The following is a 24,696-nucleotide window of genomic DNA, read 5'->3' as shown; positions in this document are numbered from 1 at the left end:
TATGAGCAGGGTAATTCCTGACTGGTTGGTTCCATTGAGTGCTTCACACTTTATATAAATGTTAATGTTATTGGGTATTAACATAGATATGTAAAGAGTAATACTAAAAAACGGCATGTTTCATATGTGTAATTGATTTGAAATAACTTCCAATCCATTTTTTTTCCAGATTCAAACCAGAGTTTCGATGTGGTCTCAAGTGGGTTGCACAATGGACAAGAAGCTCCACGTTGCATCATGTCACAGGAAAGACAAAGTAAAGATATCGCACATAGAATGCGTCAGTGTGGCGCATGAACGTGGCAGTCCAAAATATTTTAGTGAAGAGCAAATTAAACAGCTGGTATTTCAGCACAAAAATCATGCATCTCATTCTCTAACCATCCGCAATATAGTTTAAGCAGGTGCAATAAGTTCTGAAATGTGTAAAATGAGTATTAAAATGCAGTCATTGCTTTCCACGCAAACATGCCTCCTTAATTACACATACACTCACCAAAGGTTTTATTAGGAACACTTAGTCCAGTGGACATGTCAATGGAGTGACTAAATGTCTTAAAGCAGTGGTTCATTGTTTCAAATGTTGGGGGTTCATATCCCCATCTCTGCAAGTTATTCTGTAAAATAAATTGAAGTTGATTTTTGTAATGTGCTTACTTAATTGCTGGGCTTTTCCACAATCATATTCTGAATTTGACCTCTGTTGAAAAGTTACATAGTATGTTACTTCTAGTGGCTGTCAGTCCAGTGGCTAAGTGAAGCAGTAGTTAGAGTCATTAAATGTCAAGCGGAATATTCCTGGTTCAATACCCACCTCAGCAGGTCATGTGTTAGAAATGTGTGTAGTTCTGGAGATTTTTGTGTTGTGCTTAACGAATGGAGGCTGGGCTTTTCCGCATCAAATGTTGATTTGCATCTTTTTTGAAAAGTTACATGAATATAAAGTTGATCATGGTAAAGTTGATCATGGTAAAAGCTGCTCTTGGCTGTGATTCCTCTAAGCATGATTTGTTCCTTTGTTGTGTGGTAATGTTATGGCTGTGTGGTGCATTGGACAGCACACTGAGCTGTGGATCAGAAAGTCATGGGTTCAAAACCGTCTGTGGGCAGTGTTTTCTGTGCCTGCTCTGTGAGACCTTTGGGTTGTGCAGTGGTTGCCATGCTGGTGCTTAGCCCTGTAATTACTGCTTGCAGCTATATTTTTTGTTTTTGGCACCATTCTGAGTAAACTCTAGAGACTGCTGTGCATGAAAATCCCAGTAGATCAGCAGTTACAGAAATACTCATACCAGCCATCTGGCAGAACCAAACACGCCACGGTCGAAATCATAGAGATCAAGTTTTTTCCCCATTCTGATGGTTGATGTGAACATTAACTGAAGCTCCTGACCCGTATCTGCATGAATTTATGCATTGCACTGCTGCCAGACAATTAGCTGATTAGATAATAGCATGAATAAGTAGGTGTACAGGTGTTCATATTAAAGTGCTAAGTGAGTGTAGATCGTTATATAATTGTCTGGCGAAATTAACATCATGCTATTACCGCCCGAGCTAAGCAGGTGTTAAACTGAATTTTATTTTAGAGCGTACAAGACAAAAATGTGTTAGTAGGGTGATTCTTCAGCAAAATATAAACTCTAAAATTCCTTACCAATGATTAAAACTGTGGCTATAGCGAGAGCTTTGTCTTTTCAAAGGACATTAAGTTGTTTTATTGAGTAGTTTGTAATATTTTGTTGTCCACTCTGAGGGCAATAGGCTCTGTAAAATATGAGAGGTTTCAATAACATCTTATTACTATTGCTTTCCCTTCAATGCCATTAGCTTCATACATTATAACCATACAACAAATAAACACAGTTATTTATCAACTGCTGAACCAAATAAATGTAGTTTTCCTGCAAAATTCTCTCTCTCTCTCTCTCTCTCTCTCTCTCTCTCTCTCTCTCTCTCTCTCTCTCTCTCTCTCTCAGTTTCATAGCCCTACAGACACACTGTAAAATATAAAGTTCTGTAAACGCAAATTCAACATAATATTTATGAAAGATTGTTGTGTCTCTTTTGACTTTTTGCAACTAAAAGCACTTAAAATATAAACAGCAGAGAAAGAGCAGATGTTTACCTCAGGCACATTCATCTACAGGTGAATCGAGGTTAGCAACGGGTTGGTATTCACAACCACCTAATCATAATGCCAGTCCAAATTTGAACACTCCTACCCATTTTTGGTTATTAGAATACTATATATTTTCCACATGTGAGAAGAGTAAAAAGTCATAAATCTATGAAATAACAAAAAAGAGAAGTACAGGAATTATTTAGTATCTCAAGTATTTTAGTTAAACAATCTCTCTCCCTTTCATGCTCTGACTCTCTCATTTTGTCTGATTGTAAAGTATATTAAAATGAATGTGCATGGCTGATCTGTCTACTGCTGTCTTTTTCGATGTAAGACTGATGTGAACCTGTCTCAGTGACGTACTGAAACACACTGTTCCATACAATCCCTTATGCCTGTTTGTTGTAATGGGCCATCATAGATCAAAAAACAAGTGTCTTTCTGCATGTCTTATTCATCAGCTGTGTCTGTATTGACAAAGTTACAGCATATGATATGGTCATTGAAAATTAAGAAGAATCATAAATGTGATGATTAAAATGTTATCGAACATCTAAAAAATACGTTATTTATCAATTAATATTTAACCCTTTCTAACCTCACAGGATACGTGGTATTTATAATGCAAGTTAATTTGTTGTAACTTTTGCTACCCCAGCTACAAGCTTCTCATATCTTAAAGTAGTTAAACTACAGTCAAAATTAGTTAGCTACACTAAAACTTGCTTACAACATTGAAGCTACAGTGGCAAGAAAAAGTATGTGAACCCTAAGGAAAAATCTGGTTTTCTGCATTAATTGGTCAAAAAATGTAATCTCATCTTCAGCAAAGTCACAAGTATAGATAAACACAATATGCTAAAGCTAACACACATACAAGTATAAGATTTAATGTATTTATTGACACATCCGATTAAACATTCACACTGCTGTGGAAAAAGTAAATGAACCTTAATAACTGGTAGATCCTCATTTGGCAGCAATAACCTCAACCAAGGATTTCCGGTAGCTGCAGATTAGACCTTTACAATATCCAGAAGGGATTTTGGACCATTCTTCTTTACAGAACTGCTTCAACACAGCCATATTCTTAAAATGTCTGGTGTGAATGGCTCTCTTGTGGTCTTTCTACAGCATCTCTATTAGGTTAAGATCTGGGCTCTGAAGGGGCCACTCCAAAAGGTGGATTTTATTTTATTTTTAAGCCATTCTTTAGTGGATATATGTTGATGTTTAGGGTCATTGTCCCCATCTTCAACTGAGCCTCAGCTGGCACACAGCCCTCCCTGACATTATCCAGTAGGATATCTTGATAAACTTGGGAATTCATTTTTCCCTCGATGATGCTAAAGTGGTCCAGGCCCCGAAGCAGCCCCAAATTATGATGCTACCGCCACTGTACTTCACCGCTGGGATAATGTTTTCATGTTAGTATGTAGTGCCCTTTTAACACCATATTGCTGAATATTCATTTCAAACAATTCAACCCTAGTTTCATCATTCCACAAAAAAAATTCACTCTAGAGTTCTTTTTAGTTTTTTTTTACCTCATTTAGCATTCTGTGGTTTGCCCTTTGAGTCATCTTGGCTTGACGGCCACTTCTTGGGAGAGTATCCGCTGAACTAAATTGTCTCCATTTACAGACAATTTGTCTAAATGTAGACAGATGGATATCTAAACTCTTAGAGATAACTCTGTAACCCTTTCCAGCTTTTTGATCGGAGGTCTTCTGAGATCTCTTTTTTGCAGGGCATGGTCCACTTGTAAATAGCAAACTATTAAATTAACTATCAAAGTAGTTCTAACCCACATCTCCAATCTAGTTTGATTAATTGGATGTCAGGTTTGCTAACTCCTGACTCTAATTAGCTTTTGTTGATGTCATTAGCCTAAGGGTTCACATACTTTTTTCAAACTTACACTGTGAATGTTTGAATAATGCATTAAAAACATCCAAGGACAGCAAAAGAAGTTGTGTGTTATTAGTTATAAAAGACTGTGTTTGTTCATTATTGTGACGTAGATAAAGATCAAACCAGAATTTAAGACAAAGGTAGTTCCAAAGGGTTCACATATGTCCTAGGTTTTCTTGCCACTGTATTTAAAGAAGAAGAATATATATATTAGGGCTGGGCGTTAAAACGATATCCAGATTATCCAGATTAAGGATTAAACAGACATTCTGTTAAATCAACAGAACATATGAGTTTTCTCCCTTTTAAAAGTTGAGATGCCTGTTTAGTTCGCAATCCTAACTCTATACATGATTATTTGGTTAGTTGGAGTCTATAATTTGCAATTATAGTGCTGTTCTCAACAACCCCCCACATAGACAACCAAGGCATTTACAGGTCACATGTTTATGTATTTCTAAAGTTTAACTTAAAAGCACAAAATAATAATAATAATATGGAAAACTTTCAAAACTAAAATGTAGATGTACACCAAAATTCTCAAGTGTTTGTACCAGAACTGTAATCTGCATTGATTGTATAACTCAGTTTCTTCATTACATTTTGTCTAATGAAGTACAGTGATCAGACTAATCAGCACGCTAAGCCTTTCCTCATCTTATAGTGCAACTTATTAAAATTCTAATCAGTTAGTGTGAGATAAAAAAATGGTAATCAGGGGGAATGTCATCATTTGAGGTGATAATAAAGAGAAGATTCCAAACAGTAAAGTTTTAAGCTCTGATCCAAAACCTGTTGAACTGCCATGCTGCCTACATAGTCTGCTCCCTTTTAAGACAGCTTCCAAACAAAAGGGATTCTCAAAATTACCATTTCTAATGCAATGCTTAGGCCTCACACCAACAAAGTTGCACTCCTCAAGTGCTCAAGAGATTCAACAATAGCATGTTGCTAAGCTAACAACTCTAATCAAGATAACAATACATAGCAAATATTGAGTAAAGTAGTGAATTATTAATTAGAATGAACTTTGTAGCAATACTTTTCATTCTTGAATGATTTAATTAATTATTATGCTGCCTGTTGTTTGGTACTGCCTTTGCAGGAGTGCACCTATACTGCCTTAAAGGGGTTGTGCCATGCCTTTATTATTATTATTATTATTATTATTATGTTACTTTAGGTTCACTTATAATATAATTAAAGTGTTTTGCCATATATTTTGTCATTTATTTGTAACACATGATCATTTTCCACCCTCATTCTGACTCTCTGTCTGAAACGCTTGGTCTTAGTGCTGCTTCTCCTTTAAGACTTGCACACTGTTATGATTGACTCTATGCTCTTGACTGACCTGCTCTGTGTACTTGGCATCTCACTACTCACTGCTACTGGGTGGGCTATGGAAGTGATTAAAGGTAAAGTTGCCATTGATGTGTTGTTGTTGAAGCAGTCAGCCACAGTGTGACATCACAATGTGGAGGGAGAAGAGAACAAATCATTTTGGCAGCTTTGTTTCAACAAATGCTCTTTTTGTAGTTTTCAGTTTTGAAACGTACAGTATGTTTTCATAGTAAAATAACCTCGTAAAGGTAACCTCATAAAATGTAAAAAGATCAAGGAAAAGTTGATTCTGTAAGTCATGCTGTCTAGGTAGGTAGCTTGTTTTATTCTCTGCTACTGTCAGTCATGGAAAGATCTCTCACTGGGGAATTAGATTTTTTGAACAAGTCTGCTCTTTTTGGGACTCACTTCTCGTGGAATTGATGTTTGATAAACCATGAACACATGTTGAAAAAGTGAAGGTTTTGAACACTTTGTGAACATTGACTGTCCATACAGTACATTGCAGGACTTTATAAAGTTTCAGCACTGAGATGTTGAGATTGTTACTGTTTGGATCTCAAACATGACCCAACTTATTGTCTTTCTTCAGTTGACTGAGGATACTTTTTATTTTAAATCTTTTCTCTACCTCTCCTGACCAGGAACCACCCACTTAGACTGGACGAGACCATCTGATTAGAGGGCAGCTAAATCTGAAATTGCTGATACTAACATGATCAGCAGGGGGGAAGATATTCTGGTAAAAACAGTGTCTTTCATAGATTTGATGCCAAAAACCTTGCAAACTTTGTCAAATCCAGTGATTCTTCCTTCCTGGCTTATCTTACCGTTGGTCGGCATTGGATCCAATCATGGAGTCTGAACCATTCACAGGTGACTGCGTGATTGAGATGACCAATGAAAACGTTCCTGAGGGTTTAGTCATGAGGGGCGTGATTTGCACTCAAGTAGTTTGGGATAAAAAATTTATGTGTTCTTCCTCATACATTGTACCTTGAAAACACAGGTTGCCCAGCAGTTACCCCAACTTCTGAATGTTACAGACAGCCAATTGGAACCAGCGATTTCAGCCGACAAGTGGCGCTACTGCGTGAGCAGTCTCAGAGAAACGGGTTCTAGTCGCATGGAAATCAGGAATTAACCATGTTCAATTTTGACTGTATTTTCTCCCCAAAATTAAATGTTTAGTCCACTGATGGTTAGGTTTAGAGTTGGGGTTTGGGTTAGGAAGTATTGTTAATATAAAATATGCATTCCTGTTAAATGTTTGATACAATTTACAAATAAAAAAATCACTTTTGGCACCACTCCTTGGACATTTTATTTGGAAACTAGAGCTAACTTGAACAGCCCATCTGTTCAAGAACACTTTCAGCTTCGGCCACTGGAGGCAGTGATTTGAATTTAAGTAAGCACAGAATTTTAGCTAAATAACTTTTGACCTACTGTTGCCAAATTTAAAGTAAGATCAGTCTGAATAGGGGACCTTCCAACAAATTTGGCTGAAGTTATGTAAAGGTTAAGAACAAACAATAATGAAACCATTTTGTTACACTGTTTCAGGTAAAAGCCGGCCCACAGCTGAATACTAAACCCTTACCAAAACAACAAAATTACATAACAAGTTAGCCGAGCACTAACGTGGATTGCAGACGTAAAATTACCATTTGTAAAAATAAATCCATCTTCACACTTGATCGATATTCATGATAGTAAGAATGACAAACAATCTGCATAATTCTACACAATTGTAGGTAAAAGTGGGCCCGCAGCTGATTAGCAAAACTTTTTCAACACAAAACTCTGCATTTGAACTCTCGGTAGCAGATAAATCCACAAATAATCAAACATACTTGCAGGTTGTGATACTGAAGCGACAGGTTGTCCCAACAAAGTGGGAATTGCACCATCTTTCAGGAGTAACTGTCTTGAAAATCCGGCATTGGTTGTGGTTGTACTGCTAAGGAATATTGGTAAAAATGTATTTTAACCACTGATATTTAAATATGTATGCCTTAGGAAGTCCAAACAAAGAGGTTTTGCTTTCACAGTGAAGAAAACAGCGTCTTCTTGACATATTGACAACACTAACCCAACCCATCCTGGCCTCTACTATTACTACGTTTGTTTAAGGGCAGGCCAAAATAGCACTTAGGCAGGCATTATAGATAGATAGATCATTTTTATTGTCCTCAAAGAGGAACTTTTTTCCACTGTCAGTGCGTAGCAAAACAAACACAACAACACCATACATATAAACCATCAAAACAATCACAAACATAGAGGAAAAAAAACAACAAAAAAACACGAGATCATACAACAAATGCCAGAGCATACGATGGCATCATAATGATTGATTTCCTATGCATTTAAAGCTTGTATAGCCATAGGAACAAAACTGGCCTTTCTGCACATGGGTAGTCTATACCTGCGGCCAGAAGGAAGGAGGATGAAATACTGAAAAAGTGGATGGTCCGGATCATTAACAATTTGATGTGCCTTCCGAAGCGTATATAAAGTAACACAGTCTGATAAATTCGGGGTAGGAATACCAATAATTTTTCTCGCTGGATTACTTATCTTTAAGAGTTTGTTCTTATTGGTAACTGTTAGCATATGGAAAAAACAAATGGCACCATACATAAGAACTGAGTTATCCAAACACTCAAGCTGACACGTTAGTTGAACAAAATTTTGTGATTACTTTAGAAAATGTGCATATCATGTCGCATTTACTTTTTCCACTCTATTGGATAGGTTTAGGTATCGGTTTAGAATAAGGATGTCTGTAGTGTTTACCTCTCATTTGCATTTAGAACACTTATGGTTAGGTTTAGATTAGACAGATACGTTTTACTCAATAAAACCTGGGCATTTCATTAGGAAACTGCAGCGAAACGTGTAATGAAGCACGTAATTTCGTTTTGCAAAAATGTTTCCAAGGTCACGTAATGTTCATGAGATCAGGCTGACATTTCCACGGTACACACAGCCACAATGTTATGTTTGGAAAACTTTTTAAGAACATAAATTTGTTAGCGGGTCTACACGAAAGGCAACAACCAGCTTAATTTTAGTAAAGGTAAACCATTCACAGTAATAGATATGATAAAATAACAGACAAAGTGAGATAATCAAAAAACCTGGGGCCATATTACAGAAACTTCCTCTCTTGAATCCTATATTATATAGAATATGTACAGAACCTATTTTGAACCCTGGCAATTTTGTAGTTAAAATCTATAAATGTTCTATTTAACTTGTCAGATCTTAAGATTTAGATAGGAAGTTTTATTAATACAGCCCCAGAAGTCTTGGTGTCGTTGTTGTGCTGGACGAAGGCAGTAGGGCCTGAGATATAAGGAAATAAGATAGGGGTCATCATCTTTGGCCCCGTTTACACCTGATATTAAGATGTGTTTTGGGTGATCCATTTGAAACGGGAAGACACTAAAGACATGTGTTAACGGGGTCTAAAGTGTTTTGAGGTTTGTGACCACATTGTTCTCATTGTCCATTCGAATGCATATGAACATCAATGCCTGATCTAACAGTGAAATCAGGAAAGATTGGGTTGACTATTATTTAGTTAAAATCAGTCTGTGCTCACCGAAATTCGAAACCTTGCTTTCAGTGGCCAAAGTGGTAACTGTTGTTGGACATTAAGGCACGTGTGAGATATGTGGTAGTAGTGGTGGTATTGATGGCAGCCATGGCTGTGTGTCTCCTGGCTCTCTGCTGTTGTCTTCTGGTTGTCCTCTCAATCTCCTGCATACAAGCCCCATCCCCACAAAGCTGTCGCCAGATGGTACGATCAGCAGCAACATACTCCAGGTCCTCGGGTCTGATCTTACACTTTCTCAAAGCAATCTTCATTTTACATATACATGCACAAGAACTTCATTGAAATTATTCAGTGTTCATGCATGTGGAAGACAAAATGCATGGTTTAATCCAAAGGAAGGTGGATCAAAGGAAATTAAGCTTTTCTGCCATACATTTAACTGAATTTTTGTATATTCATTGTTGCACTTGCAAAATCGATGCCTAATTCTGTATTTAAAAGAACAAGACTTAGGGCATTTTCAGACCTGTAGATTGTTTGTTTTGTTCCGAAATGGGGAGTATATTGTAACAATGTTGCATTTTCTTCTAGGTTCGGTTTGCATTCAAAAGGCAACATTTCAAAATGGACCAAACTATGTCAATAAAAGTCACATGTGAGCAAGTTGTCCCCTTATTTGTCACTACGTTTGTTCGCTGTTTCATCCATTGATATACCAGTTAAGTATGAGTTGTAAAGTTTTAAGCCATCCTACCCATGTTCTGTCGCTATCCAAAAGAGAGAAAAGATTGTAATATAATTACCTCAGGAATTATAAAACAGCTCCTATTTTAAACATGCAATTATATCGAAATTATATAATTATATATATAATTTAGATTAGCAAAAATATAGTTGCCAAAAGGCTATATCCATGTTTTGATGATGAATTACAGAGAAGTGCTGATCTACAGATGTCTTCTCCAAAGCTCCCTCAGTTATATTCTGTTTTTTAGAGGGATATTGTTTGTTTCGCTGGTCCATTGGGTCGGTTTGCATTCTCACCTCAAGCGAACCGCTCCAGAGTTCATTTGCAATCGGTCGTTTTGGTGCGGATCTAAGTGCAATTGCAGTAATTGTTCAAAAATGCCTAAACAAAGCAAACCAAGGGAGAAAACACACCAAGGTTCTGAAACAAATGCTCCAAACGAGCCAGATGTGAAAATGTCCTTAGACATACAAATACGGTCTGTAATAGAATGAGGGTAAGAAACAAAGATCCTCAGGAATATTTTTGGAATAATCAAATAATTGATCTCTTATCACTAACAGAGCTCATGAAATTACATTTTTTGATGGAAGACATAGTCAGTAATGAATAATACTATTGAAACCACAACTCCAAAAGAAGTAAAAAACATATTTATATTCTTTGTTATCAGAGACACATAATATCTAGTGGTTATGATTTTCTGATACAGACATAATTATAGAAATGAGTCACTATGACACTGTCCTGTCTTTCTCTTTTGGAATGGTAGTGGCCTAATGGCATTAGTACAACCAATAGCTTTTACAAATGAACAATCAAGGGAAAATTCATGGTCAGTAAATGATGACAGAATTTTCATTTTTGGGTGAACTATCCCTTTAAACTTTGAAAGTCATCTATCAGATACAATAAATAATTTAAATATTCTAATATTCACACACTGCATGAATTTAAATGAAAAAAAAAAAATGGACGAAATATAATGACACATTAATAATGATTGAAATTTGACTTAATAACTTTACAACCAATGATTTACACTTCACAGCTGTTGTTAAAACTCTCATGGCACACATTGAGCTGAAAAAAAAAAAAAAAGAATTAATGAATTCCATAAAAAATTCTAGAACATTCACAACAACAGCATACTATGTTTCATTATTAATGTACGTACACAATGAGTTGTGTCTCCATCTTCTGATTGGCATCGCCAGCAGGTGGGTGTGACTTTAAGACCAAGCCTATAGAATCTAGAGGTGGTCCAATAGAATCGATGTAAAATCTTAAATTGCATAAGGTGCACCCTTGCATCTCTAGATGTAGACTTGATGTTTTTTAGAACCCTAGCCCACACTCCCTGCTCCAGTACCAAGTTTAAATCTTTCTCCCATAATCTCTTGTGAGAAGTTAAAGCTCCGTCCCCCAGACTCTGAATTACCAGAGAGTAATACACTGAAGCAGTTATCACTACTCCTAGAGTATCTGCCACTTTAGGGGGGTGTATTCTACTCTCAAAAATAGTACAAAGCAGGTGGCGCAGTTGTAAATACCTAAAGAATTGAGATCTAGGAATCCCAAAATGTTGAAGCATATTTTCAAAGGATCTCAACACTCCACTCTCATATATGTCACCGAGCGTATTTACCTCCCTCACAGTCCACTCTGACCAGCAGAAAGGAGACTTATTAATACATAATTTGGGGTTCAGCCATATGCTCGAAGCAACATTTAAATAAATGTCAGTGTAAAGCAGTTCAACGGAATGGAGGAGGCGAGAACCGGCTTGACAATATAAATAACAGTTTAATGAGAAACTTAAAGAAAAAGATACAAACACACACATTACGGTCAGCTGACCTTAAACGATCTCTCTCTCATTGCACCACCATCCGCAGTTGGCCTTTATCCCTCTTGGAGTCTTAATTAGCCTGATAAGGGACCGGGTGTGTATAATCACGACCTGGCCTCGCCTCCGCCCTGTCACAGTCTGAATAAAAAACACTCTGGACACTTTTGTCCATAGCGCGTGCAGATGCGAGATAACGGGGTGTAACATCTATGGATAGTTTGATAGAAAGGCTTTGCAATGGCAAAATAGGGGCAAGAACTTCCTGTTCAATTCAAAACCAGGGAGCGGCTCTCTCAGGTGGAAGCGACCAATGAGCCAAATGTCTTAGATTGAATGCATAATAATAAAATTAATCTTTGGTAAGCCTGGCCCACCTATGTCAATTTTCCTATGCAATTTACCGAAATGTAATTTACATTTACCATTCCAAATGAAGGACTTCGCTATGCTATCAAATTGCGTGAAATAAAAGAGGGGGATCTCTATAGGGAGAGATTGTAGCAGGTAGTTGAATTTTGGAATGCAATTAATTTTAATATCATTAACCAATTACAGATAATTGTAATGAAGTCCACCTGCCCACATCACTTGAAAAGCTTTTTATTAAAGGGTCAAAATTAACTCACAATTAATGAACAAAATCACACAAATTTGCTGGGAATAAAATACTCAGATACTTAATGCCCTGTTTGGGCCACTGGAAGGCACCCGACTGAAAAGTCGTAGTATAGCAGGAACTTTAAAAAATGCTGCCTTATAATGCTTTATCTGAAAGTAGAAAGACATTAAGGCATCTACTAGAAGCCTCCACTTTAAGGATTTCTAACAAAAATAATCATCGTAGTCTCTAAAGCTCATTTAAATAATGCCATATTACATTAACATCATTACAAAGTCATTGCTGTTTAAAATGCTGCAGTTTTCTCAGTGGTCTTGATCATCAATGGTTTGCATAACAAAACAAACTTTTGCCTGCGGTGTATGCTGATATTAAAATGTATTTTCAACAGTGCTTGATTCACAAGGACCTTCAAATTGTTTTGCCCAGTGGATTTTGTGACAACTGGTTTTAGGTAAATACAGTTGCAAGAAAAAGTATGTGAACCCTTTGGAATTAGTTGAATTTATGTTTAAATTGGTGTTAAATTCTGGTTTGATCTTCATCTAAATTATGATAACGAGCAAACACAGTCTGTTTTAACTAATAGCACACAAATTACTATATTGTTCTTGTACATATACTGAATACATCATTCAAACATTTACAGTGTAGTTTGGAAAAAGTATGTGAACCCCTAGGCTAATGACATCAACAAAAGCTAATTAAATTCAGTAGTTGGCAAACCTGGCATCCAATTAATGAAACAAGATCGGAGGTGAGGGTTAGAGCTACTTTGACTTGTGAAAAGCACTCAAACATATTGAGTGTGCTATTCACAAGAAGCATCTGCTGACGTGGACCATGCCTCGCAAAAAGAGATCTCAAAAGACCTATGCTGTGCATAAATCTATTTATAAATCTAAATATATTTGCTTATTGTTCATCATTATTGCTATCAATATATCTTGTTACACTTATTTTTACTTGTGTATAATAAATCACTTTTCTTCTTGGCATTACTTTGTTTAGCGTTGTCTCTTGCCACCACAATCACTCCAATTTATCGCGTCTCAATGTTACCTCTTCTAACCCTAGATCAAATTACGAGGTCGTAACAATGTTATTCGTATGAAACTTAAGATGTACAGTTTTTCCATCTCAGCTCAATAGCGCTGGTCCAAGCAGGGCCAGTTGCGGAGCCCGCTATTCATATGTTAATGATCTGACTCTCCCATCAATACTGTAAAATGGCAACAAGCTTCATCAGATTCATAAATTTTCATCAGTTTGAATGATGGGACACTACACATGCAATAAAGCTCTTCAGATGATCTTGAACAGTGAGGAAGAATAAAAAATATTCTTAAGAAGAAGATCGAAACTCTGATGAGAAACGATTGCATTTTAAATATCGACTTGATCCAGCAGAGGATATCATTTCTGATGAGTAAGTCATTCATTCTTCTATTCTTTATTTGCGTAGTGTGTGATTATAGGGTACAACGGGGCAAATGGATCCACAGGGTAAAATGCTCCTTTTATTTTATTTTATCCCAAAACACTTAATAGCATCATTTTTATTCCATACTATATATTATTCCAATATATTATTCCAATCACAGTGGAGGTTTATTTATTTATAGAATACTTGAGATGTAATTTATTTTGAACAAGCATTAACTTCATTTGTTACTCTAAATGCATCTTGATGTCCGAAACGTATTTGCTATATTAGAAAAATATATAACCATTTCCCTAATATTTAATGAACAAAACATAGTTAAATTGTTAGTAATAATTATATAAATTACATTGTGAACTATGTTGTCGATAAAATACCAAAAACATAAAAGAAAGAAGAAGAAGAAAACTTTATTTTTTCAGTCTTCTCACAGTGGCATTCCACATTCACAGCCCCATTAGGGGGTGGGCATTATCCACCTAGTTATGAAATACATCAATATTCATGATCATTGACAATCCTTTGCATACAGCCTTTCTAAAACAAAATGTGACTTTCAAAAGTTAAATAACTTTGTTTGCTTTTTGTTTTGTTTAATGTGAATGAATGGACAGGATGGTCTTCACAACAAGTTGTAGCAAAGACTGGTCTACAAATTCAGCACTTTTAAGGTCTTTAATATGGCCCTATTTCAATGTTCTTTTTTTTAGAGAAATTAGTGTTTCCCAGATGTACTTTGTGATTTTAATCCTGTCTGAATTTGACAAGTCTGTGTTTTTTCTCACACAACCTCAGTAAAATTCAAGAGCAAATGACCTACTGTATTTTCGGCTAATTCAAGGGCCCTCTGAGAAATCTAATCCTGTCCGAATGCGAATATCTGTTATTGCTGAAGTTGAATTTCCATTTGGATGTAGTTTTTTTGTCATCCGACAAAAAAAAACAAGAAAATTAAATTAACAAGGAGTGCCAAATCACGGAAAACACAAGGCCACTGTAATGTCAGGTAAGATACTCACCTTAATTACTACGCTCAATTCTGTAATGCAATAATGATATAATTTACTGATAAGTATTGTTTATTTTATTGGGGTTATTAAAGCAGCTGCTACTTATGATACTTTTTATTTGAATAGGCATTTTTAAATAAGTAATTTCTCATTAATAATTTATAAATTACAAATCAATTAATAAATAAAAAAAATATTTTTTATTCTAAATTGAAACTGATCAAGTTGAAAAGATATGTTAATTAAAGTACATTACATTACATCTCAGATGTCGGGTGATACTAATTGTAACTCAAACATAATTTAGAAAACTAATACCATCCGGATAGGGCTTTAGGTTGAATTGTTTGGCGAGAGCACACAGCACTATGTATGGCTTAAAAAGGTTACCCCATACCAACATGAAAACATCATCCCAAAGGTGAAGTACAGTGGAGGAAGCATCATGATTTGGGTTGCTTTGCTGTTTCGGGGCCTTGACCGTTAGTCATCATCGAGGGAAAAACGATGAATTCTGAAGTTTATCAAGATATCCTATCTGATTATGACAGGGTGGCTGTGCGGCAGCTGAAGCTCAACAGGAGTTGGGTTATGCAGCAGGACAATGATCCTAAACATCAAAGTAAATCCACTACTGTCGGGTTATTGGGACCCGTTAGGCCTAGCTTGGGTTGCAGACCTCTAAATCTGCCTAATAAACTTTTATCAAGGGGGGTCAGGGAGCATGCTCCCCCCTGAGATTTTTTTGTTGCAAAAAACAATACCAAAGCGTTCAATTCTGGTGAGATAAGCATTTATGTATTTTCTTGAGGATGAGTTGCATTCATGTATCTATTAGCTAAAGCATTTAGTCCAGTAACCATTCGGACAGAAATGTTTACACACTAAAAAAGCAAAACACGCCACAGTGAATAGAGCAGGACGCAGGTGTCTCGAGACGCGTTTTTATCAGTTGAAGAAGTTTTTTAGTTTGACACAGCATCTAAAAATCCAGCGCTCCTATGAGAGATGCTAAAAACACAGTGAAACGTGACGCAGTTGTCAAAAGACATCCATCTAGCGAATGTTTACATGGAAAATTATTGAAAAACAGCACGAGCGGACGCAAAAACATTTTGTAGGTAAATTTACGCTGTATCCAGCACTGTATTGGTAAATATCCTGATCCTGTTTTACTGTGCGAGAAACCGCTGCAAATGATTCAGTGAGAGAGAGCGCTCTAAACGAATTGAACTGAATCGCGAATCGATTCAGACCATTCTGCAAGCACGTCTGGCATTGTTAGTTCCTTTAAATAGCCAATAGAAATACAGACACATTTCATGATTTATTAAATATTCTGAAAGAAAATATTTCACAGGTCAGTCGGAGCGCTCATGGTACACACAGTGCATGTGGCCATACAGATGCAGGCCCCACTGATCCGCAGCTACCGGAAACACTTGGTTGTACTTGTGACTTTGATGAAGATGATTGGTTGCCAATGTAGCCTATTTCATCCTTTCATTCTCATTGACCTTTTTGTATTTACAACTGTATTTACAATTGCTTTCCACTCTTAGTTAATCTACAAATAAATAGCAAAAAAAAAAAAAACATTTATCCAATCAGAATTTATTCCTCAATGCTTACAATTACAGTGTGACAACTGTTTCACAAATCGCATGCCCGTATCCCATAGCCAAAACAGCACGTGAGTCTGTGCTCCACCCCGTCAGGCCTTCAGAATTTCCACAGTATCCCTCAACAGTGTAAGTGAATAGGCATCTAAAGTCAGATTGTCAGATTCATCAGCCAATTAGATTGATTTATTTGTTCCTGGTGGGTGTGGTATTTAGGATTTGTCCAGTCCAGGCATTATATCTGGTCTTGAGTGACGCAATCACGCTTTAAGTGATGTACGTAACTTGAAAGCGAAGAGCGCGAGATCTTGCTGATGAGTCAGCTGTCATCACTGCTGTTATTGCCGTTGAGAGAGATCCTTATTGGTTTAAAAACCTAAGATGTTCTGCATGATTGTGCAATTGATTAACTAAACAGGAAATGAGGGCTGATTTTCACTTCAAACTAATTGATAAGTGCTTTTTGCATTGTAATAGCAACATCAGGAGTTTTCTAAGTGTAAATTAGGCTGCTTGAGCATTCAGTGTCGGATCAAGTTTTGAAAAGTAACCATGTACCCTGACGAAACAAAATGTAATGCAAGAAAAATTTTAATCGCAAATATTATTAGAGAGCTTTTTCTTGGAATTATACCTCCTTGGTTCTAGCTTTCGTGTGTGGATGTGTTTTTAAAATATCAATTGGTATTATTAGTTGACTGTCACGTAATGTATGATTCATTGTGAATCTGTGTTTTCTTAATGTCATGAATCGTACTGAAGGCCTAGACTTTAAATGCTTGTGCCGCGGCTGCTGAAATACCCTAAGGTATGCTGTAATATAAAAAGGCATGTGGTGTAGTGTTTAAGGTTCTGAGCAAGTAGTTGAAATGTCATAGGTTTGAGCCCCACCCATGAACAGTAAAACTGTAAAATGAAAGCACATTGCTTTGGAAATGTGACAGAAAATGCCATCCCACATTGTGGAACACATTTATTGAATTATTAAAATTAGTGTGGGGCACACTTTTTCTTTTATTTTTAACCGCTTTTTTATGTTTTCACCCACTTGTGTTTGATAGATTCAATTGAATATCAAAATATTGGCATCTTCTTAAGTATTGCAATTTTTTTTTTAACTGGCCTCTATAGCAAGAACAGCAAATTGTGTCAAAGTCTCAATAATACATGATTGATATCCCAATATTTGTCTTAAATTATCCAGCAGAACCATCTATATTTGGAATTTAAGTTGCACAGATGGTCTAGTCTTTGAAGAGACATGCATCCTAACATTAGCAGTGTTGCAATGTTTTAATTCAGGAACCAGATGTTTTTTTTTTTTATTTTATTTTTTAAGATAGACTGATTGAACTTAGCAGTGACAAAAGCACATTTGTTCTGATCTAGCACCAGTAATTTATTCTCTTTCAACATATGGTAAACAGCTTTTTTTGAAAATCTTACCATTTTTTTTTTTCACATTACAAAAATCTTACAATACGATACAAGTAATGTTTCTTTGTAGAATTCACTGAAAAGTAAATGACTAGCAAGATTTATTTAATTTTTATTTTGCAAGTTTTTGTATAAATTTTTTCTAAGTAAATATTAATGGTATAAAACTACTATGTAAAATCTACTTAACTTTATGACATAATATTGATTAAAATGAGTGAGTAAATTAAAATTTTAGTAAGTTCACTACACTCTTACAAGTATGATATACATGGTGTTAAAGAAAACCAGTAAAATTGAAATAAACATTTTATTAGAACATGTCGCGTTTTTAATTTTCCTTACAAACACGCAGTATGTTTAATCATGTACTAAATGACAACAAAGTTACCAAACGTTGCAACAAAATAAAAATAAAATAAAAAAAATATGGTGTAAATAAACGTACAAACAGTGAGTCCATGCAAGGTCATAAATATTTTCAAGCCCATTGCATTCGAAAAGTTCTGTAAAATATACTGATTTTATTTACCAGTCAAATTTGCTCAAATTAGCAAATAAATATGACAAGGTTTTCTACATTAGGACAAATACATGATGACACATTGTAAAAATAACAAACATTCGTTAATGATATTTACTTATAAGCAAGGGCATTATTTTTGACATGTTTGAGTGTAGAATTTAAAGAGGAGGTAAGTAACTATGTACTCTGTGCCTCTGACCAGTTTGCTAAGAAGAACAGATTGTTTTATAGGTGCGTTCAGGAAGATCACATTATATGTAATTGCCATTAACCCAATTTTTTATGTATTTATCCACTATATTAATGACCGCCCCATCGCCTACAATACAGAGTCTGGGACAAAATTAAATTTGAGTGTCCAATATGTTACACAGAAAACACGGGCGGTGTCCCCATCTTCTGATTGGTGTCGCCAGCAGGTGGGTTTGTCTTTAAGACCAAGCTTAAACAATCTAGAGGGGGTCCAATAGAGTCAAAGTAAAATCTTAAATTGCATAAGGCACACCCTTGCATCTCTAGGTGTTGACTTGACATAATTTAGAATCCTAGCCAATTTTATCCATTCCAAGTGCAGACGCGAGATAACTTGGTGTAACTTCTCCGGATATTTTGATAGAAAACAAAATAGAAAAATAGGTGCAAGAAATTCCTGTTCAATACAAAACCAGGGAGGGGCTCTCTCAGGTGGAAGTGACCAATGAGCCAAATATATTAGACCAAATGCATAATAAAACATCATTTACACATAAAACAGTTTACACATCTTGCCGTGTTGACATTCAGCTGTCAGTTGATAGTCAGTAGCCAGTGTGTTATTAAGTGAAGTATAAAATGTGGCTTCAGTGTGAGGCTAATAAAGTGGGGAGCTGATATATGGATCGCGAGCGATCAAGAGTTCAAAGGTGTGATTGCTTGGGGGAAGACACTGTCATGAAGTCGGCTGGTGCGAGTCCTGATTCTGCGTTACCGGCTGCCTGATGGTAGCAGTGAGAGCACCACATGGCTCGGGTGGCTGGAGTCTCTGATGATCCTCCAAGCTTTTTTCACACACCGCCTGGTATAGATATCCTGTAGGGAGGGAAGCTCACCTCCGATGTCAACTTTGCTATGCTATCAAATTGCTTGAAATAAAAGAGGGGGGCATCTATAGGGAGAGTGTGACGAAGGCAGGCAGAGAATGTTGATCTAAATGCAGTTTTTATTAACAAACACAGGGAAAACTCAGGACAAAGAAAAACAGAAGAAACCTAGCACAGGGCATGGTAACACATGCAAGAACTAACACTGGTGACAGGGAAACCAAGGACTTAAATACATAAAGGAACAAACAAGGGAATAAGGAACACCTGGGGAAACAATCAGGGAATGAGAACTAATCAGGGGAAAAACCAATCATAAAATGAAACTACAAAAGGACTACAAAAACCAAACAGGAACTAAACTAAACTTCAACATAAAAGCACAAAAACAAAAGACAACAGTGAACATGACAGAGCTCCCGCTTTAAGGAGCGGATTCCAGACGCTCCAAAAAGCAAAAAAAAAAGAAAAACAAAAAACAAATTGTCCAAGGGGGCACAAGGGGCAAACAGGCAGTCCAAAGGGGCACAAGGGGCAGACAGGCAGTCCAAGGGGGCACAAGGGGCAAACAGAGCAGACCACAGGACAGGAACTTGGTCAGGGGGGCTGGAATGCTCGGGAGGCGAGCCGTGGAAGGCAGAGCCGTGGAAGGCTCTGGTGGTGGAGCCGTGGAAAGCTCTGAGGGCAGAGCCGTGGAAGGCCCGGGAGACGGAGCCATGGAAGGCAGAGCTGTGAAAAGCTCAGGGGGCAGAGCCGTGGAAGGCAGATTCATGGAAGGCTGTGTGGGCAGAGTGATGGAAGGCCCGGGAGATGGAGCCATGGAAGGCAGAGCTGTGGAAGGCAGATTCATGGAAGCGGTGTGGGCGGAGTGGTGGAAGGCCTGGGAGACGGAGCCATGGAAGGCAGAGCTGTGGAAAGCTCAGGGGGCAGAGCCCTGGGAGGCGGAGCCCTGGGAGACTTGGGAGGCGGAGCCCTGGGAGGCAGATTCCTGGGAGGATCGGGAGGCGGAGCCCCGGGAGGCGGAGGCCGCTAACTCGTAGAGTCTCCTCCACGAACTCGAGGAGCGTCCAGTGAGGATCCGCCGGAGGTAACAGCTCCTTTAGTGAACTACTGAGACCTGCTCTGAAGAAAACCACCAAGGAAAATTCTGGGTAGTCCACTGAATTTGCCAGCTCTAAAAACTCACGAACGTGATCCTCAACTGGACAGTCCTCTTGCCTGAGGAAGAGAATTCTAACGGCTGCTAGATCCATAATTGTGGTTAGTTCTTCTGTGACGAAGGCAGGAAGAGAATGTGGATCTAAATGCAGTTTTTATTAACAAACACAGGGAAAACTCAGGACAAAGGAAACCTAGCACAGGGCATGGTAACACATGCAAGAACTAACACTGGTGACAGGGAAACCAAGGACTTAAATACATAAAGGAACAAACAAGGGAATAAGGAACACCTGGGGAAACAATCAGGGAATGAGAACTAATCAGGGGAAAACCAATCATAAAATGAAACTACAAAAGGACTACAAAAACCAAACAGGAAACAGGAACTAAACGAAACTTCAACATAAAAGGACAAAAACAAAAGACAACAGTGAACATGACAGAGAGACTGTAGCAGGTAGTTGAATTTTGGAATACAATTCATTTTAAATCCTCCACATGATATTAATGAAATGCCTAATGTTATCAGAAGAGTTACGGCCTCGAATAAACCCCACATGATCTATTTGTATAAGAGATGTCATAACATCAGTTAGCCAAAATGTATGACAATATTTTATGTTTAATATTTAAAAAATTGGACGGTAACTCTTACACTCGCTTGGATCTTTGACCTTTTTAAGAATCAGATTGATCTGGGCTTGTGTCATGGTTGGTGAAAGCTTTCCATTCTTTAATCCTATAAACTTCTAGCAAAAGTGGAGCCAGTTCTGTAGCATAATATCTAAAAATTTAAGCTGCAAATCCATCTTGCCCCGGAGCCTTGCCTGTAAGGAAGTCCTTAATTACCTCGCCAAGCTCCTCCAAGTTTATCTCAGAATCAAGAAAATATTTTTGCTCAGTCGTCAGTTTAGGAAGTTTTAATGGTTCCACAGAGTTTCTAATATCTTCATCAGTAGACGAAAGCATGGAACTATAGAGATCAAGATATATTTCTTTAAAAGCATTATTAATATCAATGGCTGAGGTAAATATTCCTCTCTGTTTTATATATCTAGCCAGAAGCTTCCCTGCTTTGTCCCCTGACTCAAAGTATGACTGTCTTGCCCTGAATAGCCAAAACTCCACCTTCCATGACAAAATAGTGTTATATCTGCAATTCAATCATGTCAATTCCCTGAGGCCATTCTATGACATTCAGCCTCGGCACATTTAATATTCCCTTCCAATTCCACAAGTTCTTATGCTTTGGATTTTTTGGTGAATGAGGCATACTGTATGATCCGACCCCTAAGAACTACATTAAGTGCTTCCCAAGCCACGCCAACAGAGGATACTGAGGACCATTTGGTCTCCATAAAGACATTGATTTCTGCCTTTAGCATTTGTTGGAATTCAGGATTTTGCAAAATGGATACACTAAAGAGCCAACTTTATGATTTCCTTTTCTCCATATATGGTAACACCTCTAAACACACCAGGGCATGATCTGAGACAAAAATATTTCCAATTGAGCAATCAGCAACTAATGAAATGAGGGACTTATTCTAGAGTAAATCTTATGGACTGATTAAAAAATATATAAGGACTCCCAGATGGGTTCAAAAGTCTCCAAGTATCAGTAAGATCAAGGTTTTTACACATCTTGTGAAATGCCAATGCTGCTCTAGGTGTCTTGCACACTTTTGATTCACCAAGATCAAAGACTGAGTCCATCAAAAGATTAAAGACTCCTCCCAATATTATATCATGAGGGGTGCCAGCAGCTTGCAACATCCCTTCAAGATCTATAAAAAGGCCCTGATCATCAGTGTTAGGTGCATAAATATTGGCCAAAATAAGACTTTGTCCCTGAATTTCAGCTAAAACAATAATGACTCTTCCTAATTTATCTTTACTCTGTTTAAAACATTTGAATTGTAGATATTTACTTACATTTACATTTCGTAGACGCTTTTATCCAAAAGCAACTTACAGTACCCTTATTATAGGGACAATCTCGCTGGAGCAACCTGGAGTTAAGTGCCTTGCTCATGGACACAATGGTGGTGGCTGTGGGGATCAAACCAGCGACCTTCTGCTTACCAGTTCAGTGCTTTAGCCCACTACACCACCACCACTCCACCTACTTATCAGTCATGCTGAGAAAAGTGCGTTTCATGAAGAAATACTATATCATATTTCTTACACTTAAGAAGAGAAATAACCTTCCTTCTTTTTATGGGGTGTCCCAACCCATTCACATTCCACGTGGAGAGAGACAGTCCACTCATATTACCATTTTACATTTTGACATACTGTATAAAAAAGATAAATCGTGTCAAAAATAAGATTATAAAGACCACATTCCAACATAAGTGCGACAATTAAAACTCCAACATCCCCCAGAACAAAACAAAAATAAAAATGTGCACATTAACCCTGGGCACATCAGCACCAACTGGCGTCCATCCCTCCAAACTCAAACAGTCCATGCACGCCCACGAGAACCCCCGCGACAACCTTGCCATCGGATTACTCAAGTCTGTAGTTTCTATATACATTTTGTAAAACAGAATTACACAGCAAAAGATAATCTACACAGCAAATTTCCAGCCAATTGGCGGAACAAGCACAAGGAGCATGTAGATTTATCCATAAAACTGTCCTGAAAGTGTGTTTCTAAACAAAATAAACTCCAGCCGATTGGCGGAACCAGCAGAAAAAAGAGTGCGCAGATTCCTCAAACAGACAAGCAAATGTTCAGTGAGCCTGTCCACTCAAGCTGCAATGCAAGTTCAAACAAATTACTCACTCTAATAACTTTGCAAGAAGTATTCCACAAAATAAACTCCAGCCATTAGGTGGAAGAAGCACACAAAGAGCATGTAGATTCATCCATAAAACCTTTATAAAGAGAGAGAAAAAAAATTGCATATTTTTTTGCCCATTCTGAAAAGTGTCTTAACAAAAATGAACCATATAATGAAGTATTTGTGTGTGCCTATCAGCCTGTCACTGTTTAGTCTTACATAATATAATTATCTGTAGTTAGACATCCTGTCCTAATCCAAAAAAGATTATGAACTTGTCTTTGCTGTGACTGAGAACTTTGAGAGCTATAAACTTCATGATACAATATTACAATATTACAAAAACTGCTTTAAATCCTCTGACAAAACCACTGCAGACATACTGTATGAGCGGATCCTTTTCTCAGGTTACAAGGTGACATTAATTTATTCATGCCCATACATACATTTCTTTGACTTTAGAATAAGAGCATCAAACACAAGCTGTGATTGCATTGCACAAAATTGTAATTTGAACTCAGAATCGATTTAGAATTGTTGGAGAAAGAATCATGATGCATTGGAGAATTGATTTTTTCTTTCACACATACTGACAGATATGGTCACCATGAATTCTTGTCAGATGGATGGAAAAATCTTAAGAAATTAATGACACAAGGCTGAATAAATTATCACAATTTTCAATTTTGTGTGAACTATTCCTATAAAATCATGGCTAACAAACTATGAGGTTTTGTTCACTAGCAGTGTTGGTTCACAAGAGATGTTTCCAAAAGCGCATCTAACCCATATACTAGCTTCATTCTTTTCCATCATGTTCCCATTAATCACAACAAGAACACTGTAATTGCAGAACCGTAAGAACCAGGAACCTTTCCTTGGAATGTTTGAGAATCAATAAAACACAAGGATATTAAATTGACTGCAATTTACCCCTCAAGCCATTTCACTAATGTAGGATTTTACCTTGACACAGTAATCAAGTTCAGAGCTTCAACTAGTTTTCTTTCGACGTAATAAACATTTGCCACATCCACCAGCCTTGATAAATACATAATGTGTCTCTAAAACTTCTAGTTTAGGAAATGACCTTGTGGCTGTTTGAGAACATATAAAAGTTATCAGTGCAGTGAGATACATGGGAATAAAATGGTCAGAGCTGACTCATACAATTAGCCGCTAACTACTCAGTGCTGTTGTCTGGAAAAACACTTTCTTTGCAGACCTTGAGTTTTTACAATGACCTTTTATTCCTGCCTAGCGGTTCTTATTGTTGTCAGTGATTAAAAGCTAGACTTTTGGCGGACATGTGGCTAAGACTGAGAGTTATCTTGACGAAAGGCCTGAGGGAGATTGGTTTCTCAACAAACCTTATTGTATGCTTTCAGAACAATCATGTGTCTCATGGAATAATTTATTTGACTGCTGAATTATACTTCTGCATTTTTTTTTAAGCTT

This window comes from Xyrauchen texanus, chromosome 5 (genome assembly GCF_025860055.1).
Source record: "Xyrauchen texanus isolate HMW12.3.18 chromosome 5, RBS_HiC_50CHRs, whole genome shotgun sequence".
Classification (NCBI taxonomy): domain Eukaryota; kingdom Metazoa; phylum Chordata; class Actinopteri; order Cypriniformes; family Catostomidae; genus Xyrauchen; species Xyrauchen texanus.
This window is presented reverse-complemented; position numbering follows the sequence as displayed.